This window comes from Microtus ochrogaster, unplaced genomic scaffold (genome assembly GCF_000317375.1).
Source record: "Microtus ochrogaster isolate Prairie Vole_2 unplaced genomic scaffold, MicOch1.0 UNK2, whole genome shotgun sequence".
NCBI lineage: Eukaryota > Metazoa > Chordata > Mammalia > Rodentia > Cricetidae > Microtus > Microtus ochrogaster.
In genome coordinates, this window is record NW_004949100.1 from 17,638,507 (window position 1) to 17,660,862 (window position 22,356).

Here is a 22,356-nt window from a genome sequence, read left to right on the forward strand (position 1 = left end):
GGATGGACGTAGGCTAGAATCTTCCCGGTAAGCGCACCTTGGGGTGCTACACACAGATGATTAGAAATGGGCTAGTCCAGGTGTGAGAGTTAGCCGAGAAAAGGGCTAGAGCTAAAGAGCCAAGCAGTGCTTAAAAGAATACATTGTCCTTGTAATTATTTCGGGGCATAAGCTAGCCATGGAGGCGGCTGGGGTGCAGCTGGGGTGCTGGGGCCCCGCCGCCCCTATTACTACAAAAGACCTCATCATCTAATTGTCTCTAAAACACCTTCACAAACACCTGAAGTGTGCTTCACTAATTTCCTGAGTGTTCCTAACCCAGTCAAGTTGACTCAAGGCCAGCTATCACTTGTCTTGAGTCTATTCTCTACTCCATCTTGATTTTCACAAATCTAAGTTTCAGGATTTACCTCCTCTTCTCCTCTTTGCCCATGGAAGCCTAGCTGTTCATTGGTTGAAAGATTGCCTCTCCTCCATGGAATTGCATTTGTGCCTGTTAAAAACTTAGCTCAGCATTTCTATTTGTGCTTTTCTATTCTGCTCCATCCATGTGTCCATCAGTTTACCAACTCATGTAATCAGTTGTGGTAGTTGTGCAATGAATACTGATGTTGAATAGCATAATTCTCTCTATTTTATTCTTCTTCCTCATAAATAGGTTGTTTGGGTTTTTCCAAGACTTGTGCTTTAGCATACAAACTGTAGAATGAACTTTGTCAATGTCCACAATGTTTAATAAAAATTATACTCAACTCTAGATACATTTAGAGAGCTGACGTGTTTACTATTTGAGTCCTCCATCCCATCAGTACAATGTGCAAGTCCTTTAATTTAGTTGGATCTTCCTTGTTTGCTTTAATAAATATTTTGTAATTTTCAACACAATGGTCCAAAGAGAGTATTTTGATTATTTTATTACAACTTGGAAATATTCTAAAGAATTTTAAAGTATGATGACTATAATACTACAATTTCTATGATGCTACAAAGTACTAAGCTCTTCTAAAGTGTTACTCTATTGGTTCATTTTAAAAGACAAAGTCAGATATGTTGATGTACACTAGCAGACCCAGCACTTGGGAAGCAAAGACAATGAGGATCAGTAGTTCAAAATCATCCTCAGCTACATAGCAAACTCAAGGTCATTCTAAGTGTTATGGGATCCAGTGTCTAGATCATTACATATTAAATAATAAATAAGTGTCAGAAATAAAATAAAAACACAAAACAGTTTTTGAAATAGAAATCATCACTCTTTGATTTTTAATACTTATTAAGGTTTTAAAACTGTCCCCAAACAGTGAGGTACATCGGGTTGTTGACTGTAATACTGTCCTAATAAATTTGACACAGTCAAGTCCATCAATACTTCTTTGCTCTGCTAAGTGTGGTAGAATGAAGTCTGTTCCGATTATGTGTCACTGGTGTCATCTTAGTTATATATAGTTTGGGAAAAATCATACAAATCATCACATATCATTCAATTTGGAAATGAATGAAAATTATATCTTTAGTGTCAAAGAATTTTCTCTTTAGTAATGAATGTAGAAATTATCACGATTCTCCTTAGATGGAGTATAACAAGCGAACTACTTTTCCTATGTCCGTCATCTTTCTCCACTTAGAAGACTACAGTGAGAGGTACTGTCAGCCCTCCCTTAAGCCTTTTTCCCCTAGATTAAATGCCTCCAAACATATAAGTGTTCCAAATTCCCTAGCGTGTCTCATAAAATACTTCACCATATTTTCTCAGTATTGGCCTAGTGGATAGCTAATTCCTTTCTCATCATTTAAAACTCTGATGAAGTTCTCTAAACTAATCAGATAATCCATTACATGATATAAACCAAAAAAATGCAGTGAAGAAGCCCAACTAAAATATATACATATATTTTATGAATGTTCTCTATATAATACATTAAATATTAATGTAACATTATATAATGTGTATATATTGTATTTGTAGTATAGTATGTGCATGCAGGTGTGTGTGTGCGTGCGTGTGTGTTGCAGTTTGAATGTAAAGTGTCTCAAGAGGCTCATGTGCTCAACCACTTGGTCCTTAGATTTTGGCACCATTTAGGAAGAAGAGCCTCACTGGAGAAGATAGGTCACTCAGGAGGAACCTTGAGGTTTTCCAGCCTGGCCCCACTTCCTGTCCATGCTCTGCCCCTGACTTCAGACACAATGTGGCCAGCTGCCGCACACATCTGCTGTTGTGTTTTCTTCATCATGAAGGATTATATGCCTTGAATTTTAAGACAAAATATGCCTCCTCATTTTTATTGTTTACATTAGTGTGAATCGTCTTAGATATCATTATAGAAATTTTGAACAAAATGGGTCTTAGTGACTGTCTCTTTTTCCTTTAAGTTTCTTCTTATCAAATAGTTGGTCACAGTAATGAGAAAAAATAACTAATATTACTTGTGGTGTATAATTCTATATTATATAGCATACTATTATATAATCACATAAAATATAGTATATATTTTATAGAGATCAACTCAAATTCTGTAGATTTATAGAAAACTATCATATACAGATAGACAGAAAGACAGAAATGGAAAGAGAGAGACAGGAGACAAAAACTTACAGAAGAAGAAACGGGGGGAAGAGAGAATGTAGATTCAACCTAAAGTCCATCTGGCTCTGAGCCTAGCCTTTTGCTCTACGCAATAATGGGCAAAAGACAAAGATAAAACAGCAAAGGGGTTTGCGTCTTTTTTGCCCTCAGAAAGTGGGATTTGGAGCCAACCACAAGAAATCAAGTTTATGGCCAATCCTTAATTATTGCCCTCTTTCTCATCACCTCTCACTAAGCTTCAAAGATTTTCATTACAAAGACAGCACAGAATGTTGAGGCCTGCACTTTTCTCTGGTACTGAGTTATTTAGAAATACCACCAGGGACTAATTTATGCCTCCTGAGCCCAGTGCTTGGGTTGCTCTGAGGAGACAGGAGAAGATTGTCAGGAAAATAAGCAGATGAAGTCCCTTCAGCTCTGCTGCAGGCCTTGGCCTTAGCTTTAGGATTGGAAAGTACACTGGGTAGCTTCTGTCCTGTCATTAAATCTCTTCTTCTTTCCGACTCTCCCACTTCCCAAGTAGCAGTTGGATACAGATGCCCATAGGCAGGAACTGAGTCCGTAAATCTATACCCACTTTGTTCCGAAGTAGAATGTGGAGTAGCCAGTTCAATGCGATTTTCATCATGAACCGTGGTTCTTAGAGCTTAGAAGTTTTTTCTGGGTCATAATGAGAAGTTGTGCTTAAGATAAAGGCAGTATTAAAAATAGTAGCACTATCCCGTATCTAAAAACTTTAGATAGTATGGTACTCTTTCATTACAATGGGAGTTGTCCAAACAGTATAGGCTCAGGGACTGTAGAGATGGCTCAGTAGTTAACAGTACCTGCTACACAATCTTCAAGATTGAATTCTGGATCCCATGTAAAATGGACATCCCATGTAAGCCTGTAATCCCAAACCTGAGTAAGACAATGACAGGAGGATCCCTGTCATTTCTTCCAGTCTTGTAAAAAAAAACTCAAGCCTCAGGGTCAAGAAGAGACCTTGCCTCAAAGGAATAAGCACAGAGTGTCAGGACCCCTGGAGCCCTCCGCTGGCCTCCCTATACATGCACTGGAACACGCATGTGCAAATACACTCAGACACATACACAGACAAGATAAACAAAGACCCTCTTTTTCCAAGTACAGATTCAGATAGATGTATTCTTTGAAATAAAGAAGACCCCACTGTAACCTTATCCAACCTACATAAACTATAGCAAATGTCAGTTCCTATCTTCAAAACATCACCACTGAATTACAAAAACAAACTCATACTGGCCAACAAATCCCTAAGAGTTTTGATGCCCTTGAAGCTACTGCCATGTGGCTTGGAGAAGAAGAACATAAGGCCTTAGGAATTGGTTCTCTTATCTCTACCTCTCCAAGACCAGGATGACAGCTGCATGCCTTCTGCTAGCTGTTTTAATGTGATTACTTGGGGTACTCTAACCTTAGGTCCTTGTGATTGTGTGTCAAGAACATTATGACCCATCCTAGCTCTGCAGCTCTTATGCCTACTTTTTAAATGAATTATTTTGTTATTGGGTTATAGTATTCTAGATATCAATCTGTTATCTGATATTCTGAATATGTTTTCTTCCATTTACTGGATTGTCTTTCAGTCTCTTGATAGTGTCTTTTGATATACAAAGGTTTTGCTTTGGATAAAATCCCATTTATCTGAAATTTTTATTTTGTAACTCATATTTTGGTGTTTTATCCAAGAAATAATTGTCAGATCAATGCCATAAAGGTTTACCCTTGTGTTTTCTCCTGAAGTTTTTATAGTTTTAGATTAAATTATCATTACATCTATTAATTTATTTAGTGTGTATATGTATGCATACATGTATGTGTGTGCATGTGCCGAGAGGCACACACATATGGAGGCCACAGGAAACTGGTGGAAGTCGGTTCTCTCCTTCTACCTTTCCCTGAAAGAGTCTTGGGGGCTGAACTCAGGTCATCTGGATTGCCAGCAAGAATCTAAAGGTTAAGAATTCGAGTCACACAGAATGGGAAATTCTTTAGTAAAAAGTAATAGAATAAACACAAACAAGCAATGTTTTAAATAAAAAAGAAGACCCCACTGTGCTAATTCACTGTCAATCCGACTTCAGTTATAAGGAAAGAATAAAGATTTGGGTAGGTCTCGATGCTCCCTTGGCAAGCAAGCGGAGGTAAAATCTATATGAACACCGTCATAAGGGAAGACCTATAAAGACCTAACATGATAGATTGCTGTTCCAAATTATGTCTATGGGCTTCTCACTATTCAGTCATATGGCTCGTCAGTCTGACAGATGGAAGGGGAAATGAAACCTGTGGTTGCAGGGATGGGAACTTCACATGCTTTAGAGCATTTCAGGGTAAAACATATCCCTAATGAGGAACCAATCCCAATGATCCTAAATGGGCCACGGGGCTCTAATTCTAGATGAGATCAGTTCACTTTATGGTTACAAAGTGGTATTCCATCTGCACATGGTCTATCCTCCAAAACGTTTTATTACAGTATCTAAGAAACAGAAAGTGATGTGTCAGCCTTTGCCTGCTGAGCCACCTCTGCTGTTACCGTTTCTTCTTCTGCAATGCTGTTCTCATCCGCCTTTGGTTTGTAGTTCACAATGGTACTTTCTCCTACTAAGAGAAATAGAGACCGTAACAAACAGGATCTCACAGTGGCTGCTATCTGGCACAGTGGCAGTTAGTAAGTCAACTCCACAGTGGCCAAATAACTCTGGAATCTCCCTCCTCACAGCTCACCGTCCCATAGTTCATACCTAAGAACTGTCCAGTATACCCCCATCTGGCAGTTCTTCGTAGCCTGAGAGAGAACATTTGCCCATCACCAAGGAAACACATGAAAAGATGAAATTGTGCTTGCTTTCACCTGAGCTCAGAAACTGGCTTACTTAGAAGAAAGTGGTATCTACATGATGGAAGTAGAACGATGCTGGGTACCACTCACTGGATATGGATGGTTTTTTAATTCATACAAATCACTGACTCATGCCTCTTAAGACTCAAATGCTTTCTAAAGCCCCACTATGCTGAGTTAAAAACAGTGTTTCTAGGTGTGTTTCTATAGTTTTAGCACTTTGGAAGTTAATGGGAAAAGGTTGTTTTTTTCTGTCTTGACCTCCCAAGAGCTGGGATTATAGGCATGCTCCAGCGCACCCAATTTACACAGTTCTGGGCAGGTGCTCTACCATCTGAGTTACAACCCAGGTCCTTTGTGCTATTGTTACATGTTATTCTACCGTCTATGTTAGGGTGGGATCTAAAGACAAGTCTCTACTTGCTTACAGTCTTCTTAAAAACTTTCACCAAGCCCTGCTTTTCTCTGTAAAATTTTGTGGTACCCTTCTGTCACATAATAGTCATAAGACATAGACAAGTCATAGTCATAAGAAATAGGGTCTGTGTTAGTATACCGGGCCTGCCTCCCAGGCCCGGGCCCAGCGGCCCTGCCTCCCAGGCCCAGTCTTATTCTGGTGCCAGTTTCACGTTATTTTATAATCTTCAGGTAGGATTTTGAGAGGATTCACATTGAAGAAAAAGGAAGATAAGGCCATTTATTGTGTTTATGAGCTGTTGGAATTTGTCCATTTTGAACAATTTTCTACTAGGAAACACATCTGTCTGCAGACTGGTAATCTCTCCTCACCCTGCTGGAATTTGTGGGCTGTGTTCTAAGACTCTCTTTCTGGCGACAAGGGTGGGAATTAGATTGTTTTCTGTCTGTCGCTGACATGGTAACAAGAGAATCCCACGCTCTTTGGTATTCTTTCTGACAAGGACAAATTACGTTTGACAACACTCTTGAGTTCACAGAAAGGCCTTTCCAACACCAGCTCCCTCGGTCTCCGTCTCGTTCCTGAGTAGAATGAACAAGCATTGTCATCCCCACTTATGAATGAGAAGACTAACTCTGAGGGGACAGCAGAACTTGAATTCCACCAAAGCAGCCTGCTTTCTGAATTTGCTGCCACAAGCCCAGCATAATGGGGGGAGGGGTGTTATACAAAGAGCTGGTAATTTCACAAATGAATGGGTAAATAATATTCAATGAATCCAAGCCCCACTCCAATCAGAGAACACATCTGGTACTTCTTGTTACTTTTGAGTTTGACTTTCCTGAAAGCTTGAGCCCAGTAAAATTTCTTCTTCATTCTCAAGAATTTCATACACATTTACAATAAAACATAATCCCCATCCAACTTTTCTCTATGTACCTCAACACATCTCCCTCCCAACGTCGTGTTTCTTGCGTTTTTACATAACCCTCCAAATCTAGTTAGTGTTGCCTGTAATGGCATTAGTGTGGGACCATTCGCTAAAGCATGAATTTTGTCAAAATATATCCTCAAAAAAAATAATAATACCCACCCAGCCATCATCAGCTGTCAAAGGATCCTCGCTCTGGGGCAGGGTTACAAGAATTCCAGCAGGCTTGATCGTCCTCAGGTCTTTTGTGGATAACTACAGCTACTAGGTGTTCATAAGTGAGATATCTGTGTCACGTCCAGAACACAGCATTTCATGGCACTCCTCCCAATTCTCCAGCTCTTACTTTCTTTCCTCCTCTTCTTCTGATGTGTTTCATGAGTGCAGGGGGTGTGCATGGAGCAACCAGTATTCAAGTGTAAAGGCAAATTATATATATACATACATACATATATATATATATATATATATATATATATATATATATATATCATGGCTGCAAGAAAATGCAGAAGCAGACTGAAGCGTACCACTGGGACCCTAGGCTTCATCATATTCTCTTCTGGCTGAATTTATGACCTGTCCTTGCTCCTCTCTATAGACGGCTTCATTTGATTGTTTTTGCTACCATTAAACCCATTGTATTACTTTTCCTATTGCTATAACCAAATGTCCAGCAACTTAATGGAGGAAGGTTTATTTTTGGCTTATAGTTCCAGATACAGTTTATCATGCTGCAGAAGACATATTGGCAAGAGTTGGAAATAGCTGGTCATGTTACATCCATAGTCAGAAAACAGAGGGTAGACAGGAAGTGGTATCTGGCTAACAAACCTCAAGGCCCACTCTCAGTAACCCATTTCCTCCAATGAACCTCTACATCCTATGGGCTTCATAACCTCCTATGCAGCACTGCCAACTGGGGACCAAGAGTTCAAATACATGAGCCGGGAGAGGACTTTTCACATGTAAGCCACAACATTCATACATACCAGGAAATAGCATGCATTTCCTTTTATGTAGCAGAATTACGGATTATTTTCCATCATCTTAAATTGCCTGCCTGGGCAGTAGATATATAACAACAAACATCTCAAATCCATTCACAAAGGGTAGTCTGATAAAATTACTACATTTTGGACGGGGACTCTGCAGGACCCTAACATGCTCACCCTGGATATTGAAGGAAGCTAGTGCTGAGGGACTACTTACCTGGAGCAAACAGACTAGGAAGCCTGCAGCCTCTGAGATAGAACTCAGTGGGGGCAGCTGAAGATCTGGTAACCTGTTCTAGCTGGACCTTTGACTGGGAGATGTTGCCCCCGAGGCCAGAGTGGGTGATGAAAACCAAATCACTTTCTTCAGCCCCCATATCTGCCATGCCCCCACTGATAGACGTAAACCGAATCCAAAGGCACAAAACTCTGGGTACTGCCCTTTGGGTATGAAGGCAGATGGAAACACCCAGCAAAAAAAGAAAAAGAAAAAGAAAAAGAAAGAAAGAAACACCCGGCAACACAGAAAATCAAAATATATCTAAAGGCACTGTGAACTCTCTTGTATGGAACTCTAACCAGGAGACAGTGCCTCGGAAAGGGGATTTTTCTTAATACTGTTCTGAAATCTGGGGAAACTTCATAGAGCTATTAAAACTAAGCTACATGTGCTGAGATGGTTAATCATTTTTCCTTCAGCAAAATTAATAAACTCATAAGATCCACGCTATCCTGGAAAAATCCAGGCCACAAAGTCTCTTACAAAGCCAATCGCCTATGCATATCAGGTTCTTGGTGATTATGTAATTATGTTTAGGATTATGCTTGATTGTGTAACTGATATTTAGTGATTAACTCCCAGGAACGCTATCTAACTCAAGGTATAGAGGATGTGATATAATAATTATCTTTAAATTATGTCTGCCTGCCTCCATTGTCATTTTTCCCTAATAGAGTAGAAAAAGAAGATGTTAAACACAAAGGAGAGAAACTGGAAGCATAAAAATTGGCAAAAATAAAAAGTAAAACAGAAATAAGTAGTCAGCAAAAAAAAAATGCTGGGGAGGGGGAAGGAGCCCATTCAACAGCCTTTATAAAATGGAATTATTTTATCTTGCCACGGCAATGCTCATAAAAATGACTTTTCCTTCCAGCTGCAGCTGCAGCAGCTCAAGAGGAAATGGACCAGATCTTAGACTGGGGGTTAACTGGGAGAAAAATGGTGAGGCTGCATTTTGCACACAAGTGTGCACATGCATACACAGGCACACACCCCCGAAACTGCAACCTTGTGCTTCAGAACAAGCACATTATTCATCAACAGGAGAATGATGGGAAAATCTATCATTTCCATATTTCATTTTCAGGGCCTAAAGTCAATGACAATCTAGTTTGCGTTTTGGCCAAATGGCATTTTCATTCATGCAAAAATGGACACTTTTGCAGCAAGCTCTGGTACCTGGACACCCCTGTATGTACACTAGGGGACCAAGAAGAAAGGGGTTACAATTCCATGTGCCCATGAGATGTACAAGGGTTTATACTGTCGCGGGATTCGGTAGGAATGGCTTCACATCACCTGAATGCAAAGGTACAGGTGCTGCCATGTTGTAAACAATCCTCTCAGGGTGGGAGGGAAATCGATAGCTGCCAGACTGACTGGGACTATTTTAGATCCCACAGCCATAGGGTTTTCATACAACTCATAAGGTGAGGGCCAGATGTCTAGCAGAGCCGAACACTGCCCGGCATCTTCCCCAAGTCCACTCGCCACACCTTACATCAGCCGTACAAGACATGGCTTGCTATGGCCCTACTTTATGGATGAGGAAACTGAGCTCTAGCAAGGCTGTAACTGCGTCAAGGTGGCAGACAGGACTGATACTCGAACCACCTGGTTTCTGAGCTTGGACACTGTGCTCATTTTTCTTATTATTTATTTATTTATTTGTTTATTTATTTATTTATTTTGTGTAGATGGCTGGTGTATGTGTGCATGTGTAAATGTGGTCATATAGCCAAGCACCCACCCACACCGGGGAAAATATTGGCTGTCCTCTATCTCTCTTGACCTTATTCTGTAGATATAAGGCCTCTTACTGAACCCGGAGTTAGGCTGACAATCCTCAGGTCCCAGCAGTTCTCTTATTTTCCCACCACTCTCTCAGCACTGATTTTTTTTTTTTAACAAGGGTTACTGTGACTGGTGGAACAGCTTTACCTAGATTTAACGCAAACTCTTGGGATTTGAACCCATGTCTTCATGTTTGTGCAGCAAGCACTCTTGTCCACTGTGAAATCTCCCCAGTCCTACCACTGCATGTCTTAAATACACGAACAAACTCAAAATGGAAATGAATCCAGCTTAGAAATAAAATAAAAGCAGACACATCCTTGGTTTTTCCAGCTGAAGAGGAAATGAAGAATTGCCAAGTTCATACCCGGTGTAAAAAAAACATTAAACTTTTAACATTAATTGCTCCTGAACATTTGTGAGTGCCCAAAATCCTGACATAAAAGCTTTAATTTCTATGCAAAACAGATAGGATGATTGAGTTATAATTAAAATGGTAATTATACCCTTAATGCTCCATATTTGACTTTTCAAAAAAAAATGTTATGCTCCAAGAAAAGCTATTTAAAGATCAGAGGGAAAATGTTTGAAAATGAATGTATTCAAGACATTTTAAATCTTTTAAAATCCAGTTATTGATTTTTACATGCTTTCAAATGTACTCTAAAACATTTTCTTCATTTATTTTGGTCGATGGAAATAATAAAAAATCATTGGAATGTGAAAAGCTTAAACGAAGGCAATATTCTAGAGGTTGATATTTAATGTGATAAATATTTGAAATGTTGGGGCATAGAGGGAGTGCTGTCTCCACCTACAGCAGCGGCTGAGTCCCTGGAAGCCCCACCCATGTTACCTGGGGTAGCTCCCTCTCTGGCTTCAGAGCGCCCACTATAAGCTTGAACACTGCAAATATGACATTTCCTTTGATCCTTCATTGACTGTTTAGAATTAAAAAAGAACACCTAAAGCTATAAATCAAATGTCAGGTGCAGCAGTCTAGTGGAACCGTATCAATATTTCATGATGTATAGCTTGCTGGGAGACTTGAGAAACGCCAACCTCGCTGGGCCGGGTGGGGGGTGCTGGAGGGAGGGAAAAACTGCGTGCATGATGCTTTGCACTAGCTCAGCGGTGCAGGGTGCCCCAGGCTGAGGTGAGCTGCACTCAGAGCGAGCTCAGCCCGACATGGTAGGAGAGCCCCCTGCAGACCTCCTCCTTACCAGGTCAGCCCCAGGCTGGTATATATTCACTGACCTGCCCCTGGCCTCTCCCTTTGAGTCCCATACCCCTTGGAGGAGTGACCAACTCAAATCGCTCCTGGCTTCCTTGCCTCTTGCCCAGGACCCTAGAAAGTTAGAAAGAGAGAGCGCTTTGGGATTCAGAAGAGATGTCCCAGCCAAGCCTTTCTTTCTGTTTTTCTTTTTAAAATAACTTTTATTGGAAATTTTCTTTCACAATTTCCTACATGTATATGGATATAGTGCATTTTATGTCTAAGGGACAGAATCTCATTGGGTATTCTGGGCCAGCCTGAGCTACTACAGAGCCCAGGCTGGCTTTGAATTCACCATCCTTCTGCCTAGTCTCTCAAGTGCTGGGATTCTAAGTGTGTGCCACCATGTCTGGACACCATACCTCGTGTCGTCGTGGAGGCTGAGGGGTATGAGGACATATAAGAACGTTGACAATACAATAACAAGAAGCCAAAGTCGACCTTTATCCAAAATCCAAGTCCCTCCCTCTTTTGCCTTCTGTTGGTGTCTATCTCTCTCTAATGTTTTGTCTTCATTTTTTTTCTTAATGTTTTAAAATAGTCTCGTATAGTTTAGGCGTCCCTTAAACTCACTACATAGTTGAGGATGGTCTTGAACCCCCAACCCTCCTGTCTTTACCTTTCAAGTACCGGAATGACAGATGTTCATAACCACCCATCCTTCTCTCTGCCTAATAGATCCTAGAGTATTTTGTGCTAATGGTAACATATTCAAGGGCAAGAGAGGTCTTGAAGTTGGCCTGCCCACCACACTCAGTGCAGACAAGGCAGAGAGCCCTGTCAGGAAACATGCTGAACCCTCCTCCCTCCTGGAGCGCATCTCTGGTGCTTCCCTTCCTGTTCATGGCCTGGTAGAGGTGTCCTCAGAGGGGCCTTTCTTGCCTAGGTGTGACAGACACACTTCACTCCTATAGAAGAGTTTCTGAAAGTCTTCACCATCCAGCTATAGCTTCAGAACTACTGTGAGACCTGGAGACACAGAGAGGTGGATAGTCGGAACTGAGACCAGGGTAAGCAAAAAGCCCTGATAGGGTCATGAGAAGAGAAACAAGGAACAAGGCAGCGCGCAGATGTGAGCCAAGTGCGGCCATGGAAGGAAGGACTCTGTTAGAAACCTGGGTTCGGGGATAGCAAGATGTCAGCATAGAGAAGCACAATTCTGACAGCCTGAGTTTGATGCCCATGTCAAACAAGATGGAACAAGACAACAGGTATCACAGACTGTGCTCTGACATCCACACGCATGCCGTGCTGCACACGTATATACAGGCAATAAATAAATAAATTACCTATTTATTCTTGAGGAGAAAGAATTAGATGCTAGAATTAGATGGTGATCAGGGGCATCTGCTCAGGCAAGAATCCCAGTCGATTGCCTGAATTTTCTCACCACACAGTACTTCATCCAGGGCCTCTTCAACAGTTGGATATGGTCCTGCATCCTTTGCAAAGATGGAGCAAAAAGACCACTGAGGATGGCAGATGTGGGATGAGGAGATGGGGAGAAATTTCCTCACTTCTTGGATTTTCAGAGCACCATATTTGGAGCGCTGGCTATCAGCTCAAAAGTACAGCACTAGCGAGGATTGCTGACCATGCCACACATGGGGAAGGTGCCGTCTTCATGAAGGCCATAACAGTTCCTAGACCAAAGAAAAAGGAGACCTAAATTCGAGAACCTAAAATGTCAGGTGGGTAAGGAATATAAAACCCTAAGTCAGCCATGAGGAGCTCCTGGCACTCAGGGAATACAAAACCCAAAGTCAGCCAGCGCCTAAATATGAAGAGTTCCTGAGCGCTCTCATCAACCTATAATTTGATTTCCACGCACCTTCCTCCCTTCATCAAGAGCTGAGACTAGAAATTGCCCTGCAGAATGTTCCAGATGACTGCTTTTCAGACATAGTGAATATCAAAAATATTACCAGTTAGCAAAAGACACATTATGGATCTTTAGCACTGCCAGTTGGCAGGAGAAATGCATTGGGAGGCAGCCCTGATAGCCGTGAGCATTTTAGGGATATCTACAATCTCAGACAGAAAGTTAATGGCAAGCACATTTTTGTGAAAGCTTTGCATAATAGAAGTGTGGCCTCGGCTCTGAAGGGCCCTTTGATTGACTGGCTGGTACCAGTCCTGTGCATGTGGCTGAAGTTCCCCCACCTCCCCTCTGGTCAGGCAAAGCAAGCAACCAAACCCTCCTGATCAGGATTAGCTGCTTATGCTCCTATCGTCACAGGAATCCGTGACTCACGGTGAAGACAGTGCTAGCGAGGACAGTTTCACAAAGATCCACCCATACGTGACAGAGATGATAATCCACAAGTTTGTTCACACTTTCTGATTGATGGGGGAGGGTGGTGGTAGTGGTGGTGGCAGCTACGGTGGCAGTGGCAGCAGCAGTGGTTTTGAGACGGGGTCTCTCTCTCTCTCTTGGGAGTCTTGACTTTTCTCAAATTCATGACAATCTTTCTGCCTCAGCATCCCAAGTGCTGAGATGACAGGCATGAGTCGCCACACCTAGGTAGAGTAGCACAATTTATGGCACACGGTTATATTTCTACCTTGATGCCTACCTTGAGACCCCAACAAGATCCTGGGAACATTCTGCATATCTCTATTAAGTTCCATCCCTGATAGTAGGGCATGCCATTGACAAGAAGAAAGGAGTTGGGAAATAAGGATCAAAGCAGTTATCCCTCAGAGGCTCACAGTCGGGTCCTAAGCTGAGGCTGTCCCTAACTGGGGTGGGGAGGAGTTACCCAGGATAAGTAGGTAACTGAGTCACCTATGCACATCCATTTCCCTTTATATTGTCCAGTGCTTCCCCACCCAAATGTTTATGCAAGAATTATAAGAATGGAGCTCAATGAGATGGCTCAGTGGGTAAACGGGTTTGCTGCCAAGACTGACTAACCTGAGTTCAGTCCCTCATACCCACACAGCTGAAGGAAAGAATTGACCTCTTGTAAGATGTCTTCTGACTTTATACATGGACCATGGTTTGCATGCCCATACACACATCATACACACACACACACACACACACACACACACACACACACATAAATAACTAAAACGTTTCAACTTTAAACATGTAGAGTGATCTTCCACCTTCACCAGGTGGAGAATTCTACATGGAATTTCTTCTTTTGTTCAAATGAAGTCTCAAGATGCTGTCTTTCTGTACTCATTCCTGCATCCCTACTATTTTCTTCCTCCTTCATTCATATAGTTATCTTCCTCTATAGGACAATAACTAAGCAGGGTACAGGAATGATGCTACAGGGCATACAAGCAGCACAGCCAGTGGTCCAAGGAGGAGGAATTCAGCCTGGTGGAGATGGACAGATCTGGCTTGCCTGTGATGTTGTGCAGCATCATAAGTGTTTGATGGGGAGTTTTGATAGGAACTGCATATTGTGCCAGCTCTGCCTCTGTAGAGGAACTAATGGGGGGAAAAGGAAGAGTTGTCAGTATGGGTTTTAAACCCTGACGGCCACTGTCATAGACCTAGATGTCTTGGCAAGTGACTCACCTCTCTGCTTCTTTCCTGTTCTGTAAACAGGAAAAGCCACCATGGCTTCTCTGAAGGGTTATTGTGACAATTAACTCGGAGGATGTGTGCCATGTTGGGTGGTGCCAGCAAGTGGCTGTGCCTCCCCACTCCCTTCTGACCAGTCAGGGTAGGCACCATACTGTACTGCTGGGACAGGGTTAGCTTCCTGTGCTCAGCTTTGTAGTGTGCATCTCCTGGCGTCATGGGAAGCTGTGACAATGCATAGTGGCATTGGTGCTTATGGTAACAATGAACAACTGATAAATTTAGCTCTCTTATGATCCCTAGAGAAGGAAGTGATCAGAAGACAGGGGTGGGACTTAGGCAAGCTCTGAAACATGTTTTGGGAGAAAGAAGGATTGCAAGCATAAAAACTTAATCGGACCTGCTGTGGTCAAGTGGCCAACCTTGAAGCTAGCCAATGCTCTCCCTGGCTCAGGGAATGGGTGGGTATTGTGTTCAAATATTGGTACTTCCAGTGTTGCTGCTTTTGTTTCCATGAAGTATAGTCATACATACAACCTACCGCATCCCCACAGAAGCTACATTCAACCCTACACCTCCAGTGAGTGCACACATAGCCAGACAGCCTGCATGCCACCCCAGGTGTAAACACTTCGAGATGAGAGGAATCCCAAGCCAGCCACAGCTGCAGAGACAAACACTGGCTGCCTAGGAACTGCGGACCAGGCAAACTGAAAGTTATTTTTCTGTTCCATCTCGCCTCAAAGTCAAATTATTGATTTTAATACTTTATTTTCACATGAGTTTACTTGAGCGACAGACACTACTCAGGTAGTGCCCATGAAGGGGAAATTAGATTCTGGTAATTAAGAATCGCATCCAGAGGTCGCAGGTACCACGGAGGATTAAAGCTGCTCACTCGAGTGAGTACAGAAACTCTCAGGGGATTAGGACAGAGACTCAATAATTTCTTCCAGTTTCTTAAATTACACTTAAATTCTCAGGAAGGCTTAGGATCCGGCCCATTGGTTCCAAAAAGAGCTTCATTTAGCTGCACTTCCATCATCTCGGGGTACAGACCCGACTTTGAGCACCGGTTGCGGTGACAAGAATCAAAGAACCATCAGAAGAAGGGAAAGGCCAGTTTCATGGAGGAAGGCACATGGACCGGCATCTTTGTCTGTCTTATGGGTGGTCTCCATGGCCAAATGACCCAAGACTCACCACATCCTCACTGAAGTCCATGTGTCTGAACTCTGGAGGGGCTCAGATAACGTGAAAATCTACTGCTGAAAGGCAAAGTCTTCAGAAATTCTTTTGGTTGTTGCTCATTTCTTTGAATTTTCCTGGATTTTAACGGGTCCTTTCAGGGGGTATCTGAAGCAATAGCATTCGCAGTGGTGCCTTTCCACAGCACCTCTGCCTCCCCCAAGATGCCTTGAAGGAGGTTTACACCCAGCCCAAGTCTAGGTGACGCCCACTGAACTCCAACACACCAGAAAGAAGAGTCTCACCATCAGCCACAGAACGAACGCCTAATGTAGGTACCCAGCATTTGTGCTGGGTCTGCCTGGCCAGGACCCCGGCACACTGCTCTGCCCTCCAGACACCAGCACTCTCTGTTGCAGGAGGCTAGTCTTCCTATGTCTTTGCCTTCGTTCCCTGCCCTCAAGAGAGTACAGCTCTTTGCTGGAGAAAGCTTATATGTATCTCTTCACCTGGGTGACATCAGGTCCCCCCGTGTTACTTGCCTGAGATCACATGACTGTACAAAGGCCGTGCTTGGACTCTTATCCAGATGTCCCAGTAAGCATCACATGTCCCTTTCACGCCTCCACTGTCCATTCCAGGAGATTATGGCTATTTTACTTTTCATCTGCTTGTAGCCACATCTAGATTGCTGGTACATGCTTGCTAATATCTTTTGAATGATTGAAGTTCTAATTGATCCAAAAACACTTGCTTTTACTATTGGATTGAAATCTATGAAATTTCCAGTCTTCTGGATAAAATTATATTCAGTATTATAAAATTAACACTAAATAATTTCTAACACTAGCCTCAATTTATTTTATTTAAAAAATGTTTTTAGCTAAATAGTTTTCTATAAAAAATAGTTCATTGTGCTTATAACCCTGTCTCTTTTTCTTATGCCACTCCCTTCACAAAGAGACAGTTGAGGAGCAAGGGGAATGTATTGAGGTTAGACACTCTACTTGCAGCAGGGAGGAAACAGACTGTCCTCCCCTCCGTTTCCCATCCTACACTTTCCAGTTCATATCTCTCCTGACCATACTTATCCATGCATAAATACCAAGAGGACAAGTGCCAGATCTGGCAGGGTAACATCCCCTGCACCTAGAATAGTGCCTGTCGTGGAGTAGGTTCTGCAGAAGTTACTTCCTGGTCAACGTATAAGTCAGTAGCAGATGGTTTTATTCCTCCAGCCTGTAGGATTTGGAGTCTGAGTTACACTGGTTCTTTTCTCAGTCAAGGAAAGTTATTAAGAGTCACTCCATATGTGCACACAGATGGAATAAGAAAGAGGGTTCTTTTCTCACTGACCCTAATAATTCTGGGCTTTATCAGGAGTGTTTAACCTCTAATGCAGATGGCGCGCTGTTTGAGGCTGCTTATCTGGAGCTGGTAAATGTCAGCATCTGGGAGTTTCTCTTCACAAAGCATTTAACAAATCAAAAAATCATTTTGTTGTGTAAATGTGAACATCCTCGAGTTTCCTACCCAATGTGATAACTAAACCATATCTGATATTTTACCTTTCATACTGCTTTGTCCATGCTAAACTTGCATTAAATTGATGATGGGAGGATGGGTGGATAAATGGATGGATGGATGGATGGATGGATGGATGGATGGATGGATGGATGGATGGAGAATTGAAAAGACTTCAGTGCAATAAAGTACCAAAAACCACTTTAAAGTGAGGTCTGAAGGGCAAGAGTTAGTCAAGAGAACATAATAAGTTGTGGGGAAAGTAGAAATAGGAGGATTAAATAAACTAAACACTGGCGGACAGAAGGTCCTGGGCATTACAAAGGCCAGCAGAAAGAGGCCAGACCAGCACTGGAACTCACATATCTGCTTAAGAGAGGAAGAGTGTGCACCTCAGCATCTAGGTCGTGTAATGGGTATCTCTGACAGGAAGACAGACAGAGGCACCTTCCTGCCCAGGCAAACTCCAGCCTGCCTTCCAAGAGCAACCAGCTCAAGACTGGGCTCTGCGTACAACAGAGTCTCAAACCATTTAAAAAGGGGAGAGATGACCACTTGTAATTTTATCCAAGGTGCCTGTTATTCAGTGATGGACACTGCTTCTTGTATCACAGACTCTCAAATCTTTCTGTCTCCATCAGAAATGTTGCTACCAATAGAAGCTGCATTTGCCACTTCATTCCCCACAGCTATCCACCAATGCTAGAATCCTGAGTGTAGCCTCTGGTCTTGTTGATGTACTAGGGGCATTTTAGGAAGCAGAGCTGGTATAGTCCCAGCTAAGGAAAGCTATTCTTGGTAACTAAGACTATGGTCTATACAGAGGACGAGAGCTGTATACACTGAGCCAAAATGACACCGAATACATGAAACCACATTGGTCACAACTGGCAGTTTTCCTTCTCACAGAGTTTGAAGCCTCCAAAGTGACAGCAAACATTTAGCGACCACCCAGAGAGTGCAGAGCACTGAAATCCCTAGACACAACCTCAGAAACATCCCAAAGCGTCATTCCTCAATCCTAGCAGCCCAGAACCCTGAACTATGCATACTGTTTGCCGAAAGAACAGTGGACTTGGCACACTTTAAATATCAGCTGAAGAACTTAGGTTTGTAGCTGGAGATGTGGCTCAGCTGGGAGGTTGCAGGAAGCTCTTGGTTCAATCCCTGGCACCACAGAAGCTGGGTGTAATGGCACACACCTGTCACCCAACACATGCGTGGTAAGCACCAGAAAAATAGAAGTTCAAGGTCATCCTCAGCTACGTGTGACTCCATCCCAGGAAGAAAAGAAAAAAAAATCTTAACAGAAAAAATACACACACATACAAAAAAAATACACATCCCCAGGTTGTTTTCCCCCCAAAGGGAAATCTGTCACAGTTCTGATAGAATGTGATTCTTGTCATTATCAGCTCATCTGTGTGCCCTAAGAAACATCCAGAAACTTCTTGGCAGCTGAGGAAGAAGAATGCTAGAGAAGAATATGCATCTTATTCTGTCTACCCTGTTCTCTGCAGAGAGAATAAATAAAAGATTCCTTTTCCATACCCTGAGCATCACCCACAGATCTGTATTATATGATTGAAAACCAGTTACTCAGAAAGTAAATTCAGACAACAACGAGAGGTTGAGGAGATGGCTCAGTGAGTAAATAATTGTTGAAGGACATGAGTTCCATGCCCAGAACTCACATTTAAAAAAAACAGGCATGGTAACCTTAATTTAGAACCCCAGAAGAAGCAGATATAGGTAGACCCCTAGGGCTTGCTAGTCAATCAGCTTAGTCTACTTAGCAAAGGTCCTCGTTAGGGTTTCTATTGCTGTGAAGAGACACCATGACCACAGCAATTATTATAAAGGAAGCACCTAATTGGGGTGGTTTACAGTTCAGAGGTTCAGTCCATTATCATCATGGTGGGACATGGCAACGTGCAGGCAAACAGAGCGCTGAAGAAGGAGCTGAGAATTCTATATCTTGATCTGTAGGCAACAGGAGAGAATCTGACACACTGGGCATGGCTTGAGCATATATGAGCCCTCAAAACCCACTCCCAAAGTGACATAATTCATCCAACAAGGACACATATCCTCATAACACCACTCCATTTAGGGGCCATTTTCTTTCAAACCATCACAGCAAGAGATCTTGCCTCTCCCCAGAGAAAAGATAGACAGCATCTGAGGAACAACAGCTGAAGTTGACTTCCGCCCTCTGTATATACATGTACATACATGTGCATGCACCTGCCCACCCAAATGCATATGAATAATACCTGTGTGGACATGTATGTGAACACACACACGCACTCATATTCAAATTCTATAACACTGGCAAACACCAAATGCTGAGGAAGATGTGAAGAAAAGAGGTTCACCTGCTACTGGTAGAGATGCAAAGTGGCTCAGCCACTGTGGAAGACAGGATGACAGATTCTCACAAAACTATACGTATTCTTACTATAGGATTCAGCAACCTTGCTGTTTACCCAAAGGACTTCAAAAGTCATGCCCACACAAATGCCTGCCCACAAATGCTTATAGTAGCTTAATTTATAGTCACCAAATCTGGAAACAAGATTTTCTTTAATGGGTGAAGGGGTAAATAAACTGTAGTACATTCAGACAATGAAATATGACTCACCACTAAAAGTACACCAGCTATCAAGCCATAAAAAAGGACTCAAGTGCATATTACTAAGTAGTAAGAAGCCAACATGAAAAGGTTCCATCTATGCAAGTGTTTGCGAAAGACAAACTATGGAGGTGATGAAAAGACAGCTGGGTAGCAGAGGCTGGGGGGAGGGAGGAGTGAACAGGGGGAGCATGGAGGGATTTAGGGAGCAGAGCAGCTCTGTGTGATGCCATGAAGCTCAACACTTGTCTAGATGTTTCACAGCCTGCCCCATGCAGAGAGAGCATCCTAACATAAAAGATGCTCCTTGGGAGGTGGCTGGAGCACAGCATTATTCATCCTGGTGCAAGATGCTGATGGTGAGGAATGTATGGTACAGGAGAGTCTAGGAATTTTCCACTCAATCTGCCTGTGGACCTAGAATTTCTCTAAAATGGGGTCTATTTCAAAAGTTGGACACCCAATAAGATTATACCAGAGCTTTCAGCCTAAAATTCAGTGACAGGAGATAAACCTCAAGGAGTGCTATAATGATTTGCCTGATAACCACTCTAGACTCTAATTAGTCACCCAAGTATTTAATCAGCAAATCTAATGAACCCTGAGAATGAAGGAAAGGATGGAGAGAAGAAGGGAGAAACGGGCAGAAGGGGGAGGGGATCAAAGATTGTCTGCAAAAGGTCGATTTTCTTAAAGATTTGTGCTGTACATTGATATTCTGTGTTCTATATTGTTATTTTACTTTGCCCTTAATAGTGCACATAAGTTCTTCTATTTGCTATAGGTTTCGATTCTTCACTCCATCTATTCAGGTCCTATGTGGAAGACAACTGTTACCCTCTGTTGGCAGCAGGCAGAGCTGGTGACTCTTGCTTGACTACTTAATCTTTTTGTCATGTCTATGGACATTCCAAAGTCTGTATTTCTGTATTTTGATTTTAATGCAACTAATATACTTGGCTCCTTCATCTTTATCTTTAAAATAAGTACACATGGTGTCTAAAAAATCTTCTGGCTTGTTCAGCCTTTGTTTTTTTATGGTTTATTATTATTATTTATTGAGCTCTACATTTTTCTCTGCTCCCCTCCCTACCTCTCCTCTCCCCTTCAACCCTCTCCCAAGGTTCCCATGCTCCCAATTTACTCAGGAGATCTTGTCTTTTTCTACTTCCCATGTTGATTAGATCTATGTATGTCTCTCTTAGGATTCTCATTATTGTCTAGGTTCTCTGGGATTGTGATTTGTGGACTGGTTTTCTTTGCTTTATGTTTAAAAACCACTTATGAGTGAGAACATGGGATAATTGTCTTTCTGTATCTGGGTTACGTCACTCAAAATGATGTTTTCTAGCTCCATCCATTTGCCTGCAAAATTCGAGATGTCATTATTTTTTTATGCTCTGTAGTACTCCATTGTGTAAATGTACCAGTAATGTCATAATATTATACAGATACCAAAATGACCTTCATATTATTTCATTGTTTTACCAAGAGATGTAGGCATCCTGACAAGTACTAGGTATCTCTTGGTATTCAGGACATGCGGCTCAAGTTCAGTGCTTTATAAAGTTTTCTAATCACACAGAAATTTATACCAATTACACAGAAACTTACATTAATTACAAACTGTTTGCCCTATTAGCTCAGGCTTATTATTAACTAGCTCTTACCACTTAAAGTAACCATTTTTATTAGTCTTTATTTTGCCATGAAGCTGTGGCTTATTACTTCACATCTTGCTTCTCCAGCAGCTGCTTGTGCCTCCCTGATTTCACATTATTTTTCTCTCTATCTCTGTTTAGATGTCCTGCCTGGCTCTATTCTGTCTGGTTATTAGCCAAATCAACTTTTTTATTAACCGGTGGTAATAAAACATATTTGCAGAGGACAGAGAGGTATGCCACATCAGAAAAACTGGAGCTATACAATTGTGTGTGTATATCTCTGTGTGTGTGTGTATGTGTGTGTATGTGTGTGTATGTGTGTGTGTGTGTGTGTGTGCGTGCGCGCAGGTACACGTAGAGGCTAGAGGACAATGTTGGGTGCCATTCCTCAGGCCCAGTCCACTACTTTGTTTTGTTTTGTTTTAATTCGTCTTGTTCTGAATCAGGAGTTCTCACTGGCCTGGAACTCACCAAGTAGACTAGACTGACTAGCTAGTGAGCCTACAGGGCCACTGTCTCTATGTCCCCAGCACTGAGATTACAGCATGCAGCACCAACCTGACATATTCTTTTTTTTTTTTTATTGAGAAAAGGAAAAAAAAACAAGTTTCCACCTCCTCCCAGCCTCCCATTTCCCTCCCCCTCCTCCCA

General features: G+C 42.1%; 1 protein-coding gene across 2 annotated transcripts in view; it reads left to right on the forward strand.

Annotated features, from left to right (window-relative positions):
* The window catches only part of Adarb2 (adenosine deaminase, RNA specific B2 (inactive)), a 560,555-nt gene that overhangs the window by 418,804 nt on the left and 119,395 nt on the right, over positions 1–22,356 (forward strand). The gene's annotated exons all lie outside the window — the stretch shown is intronic.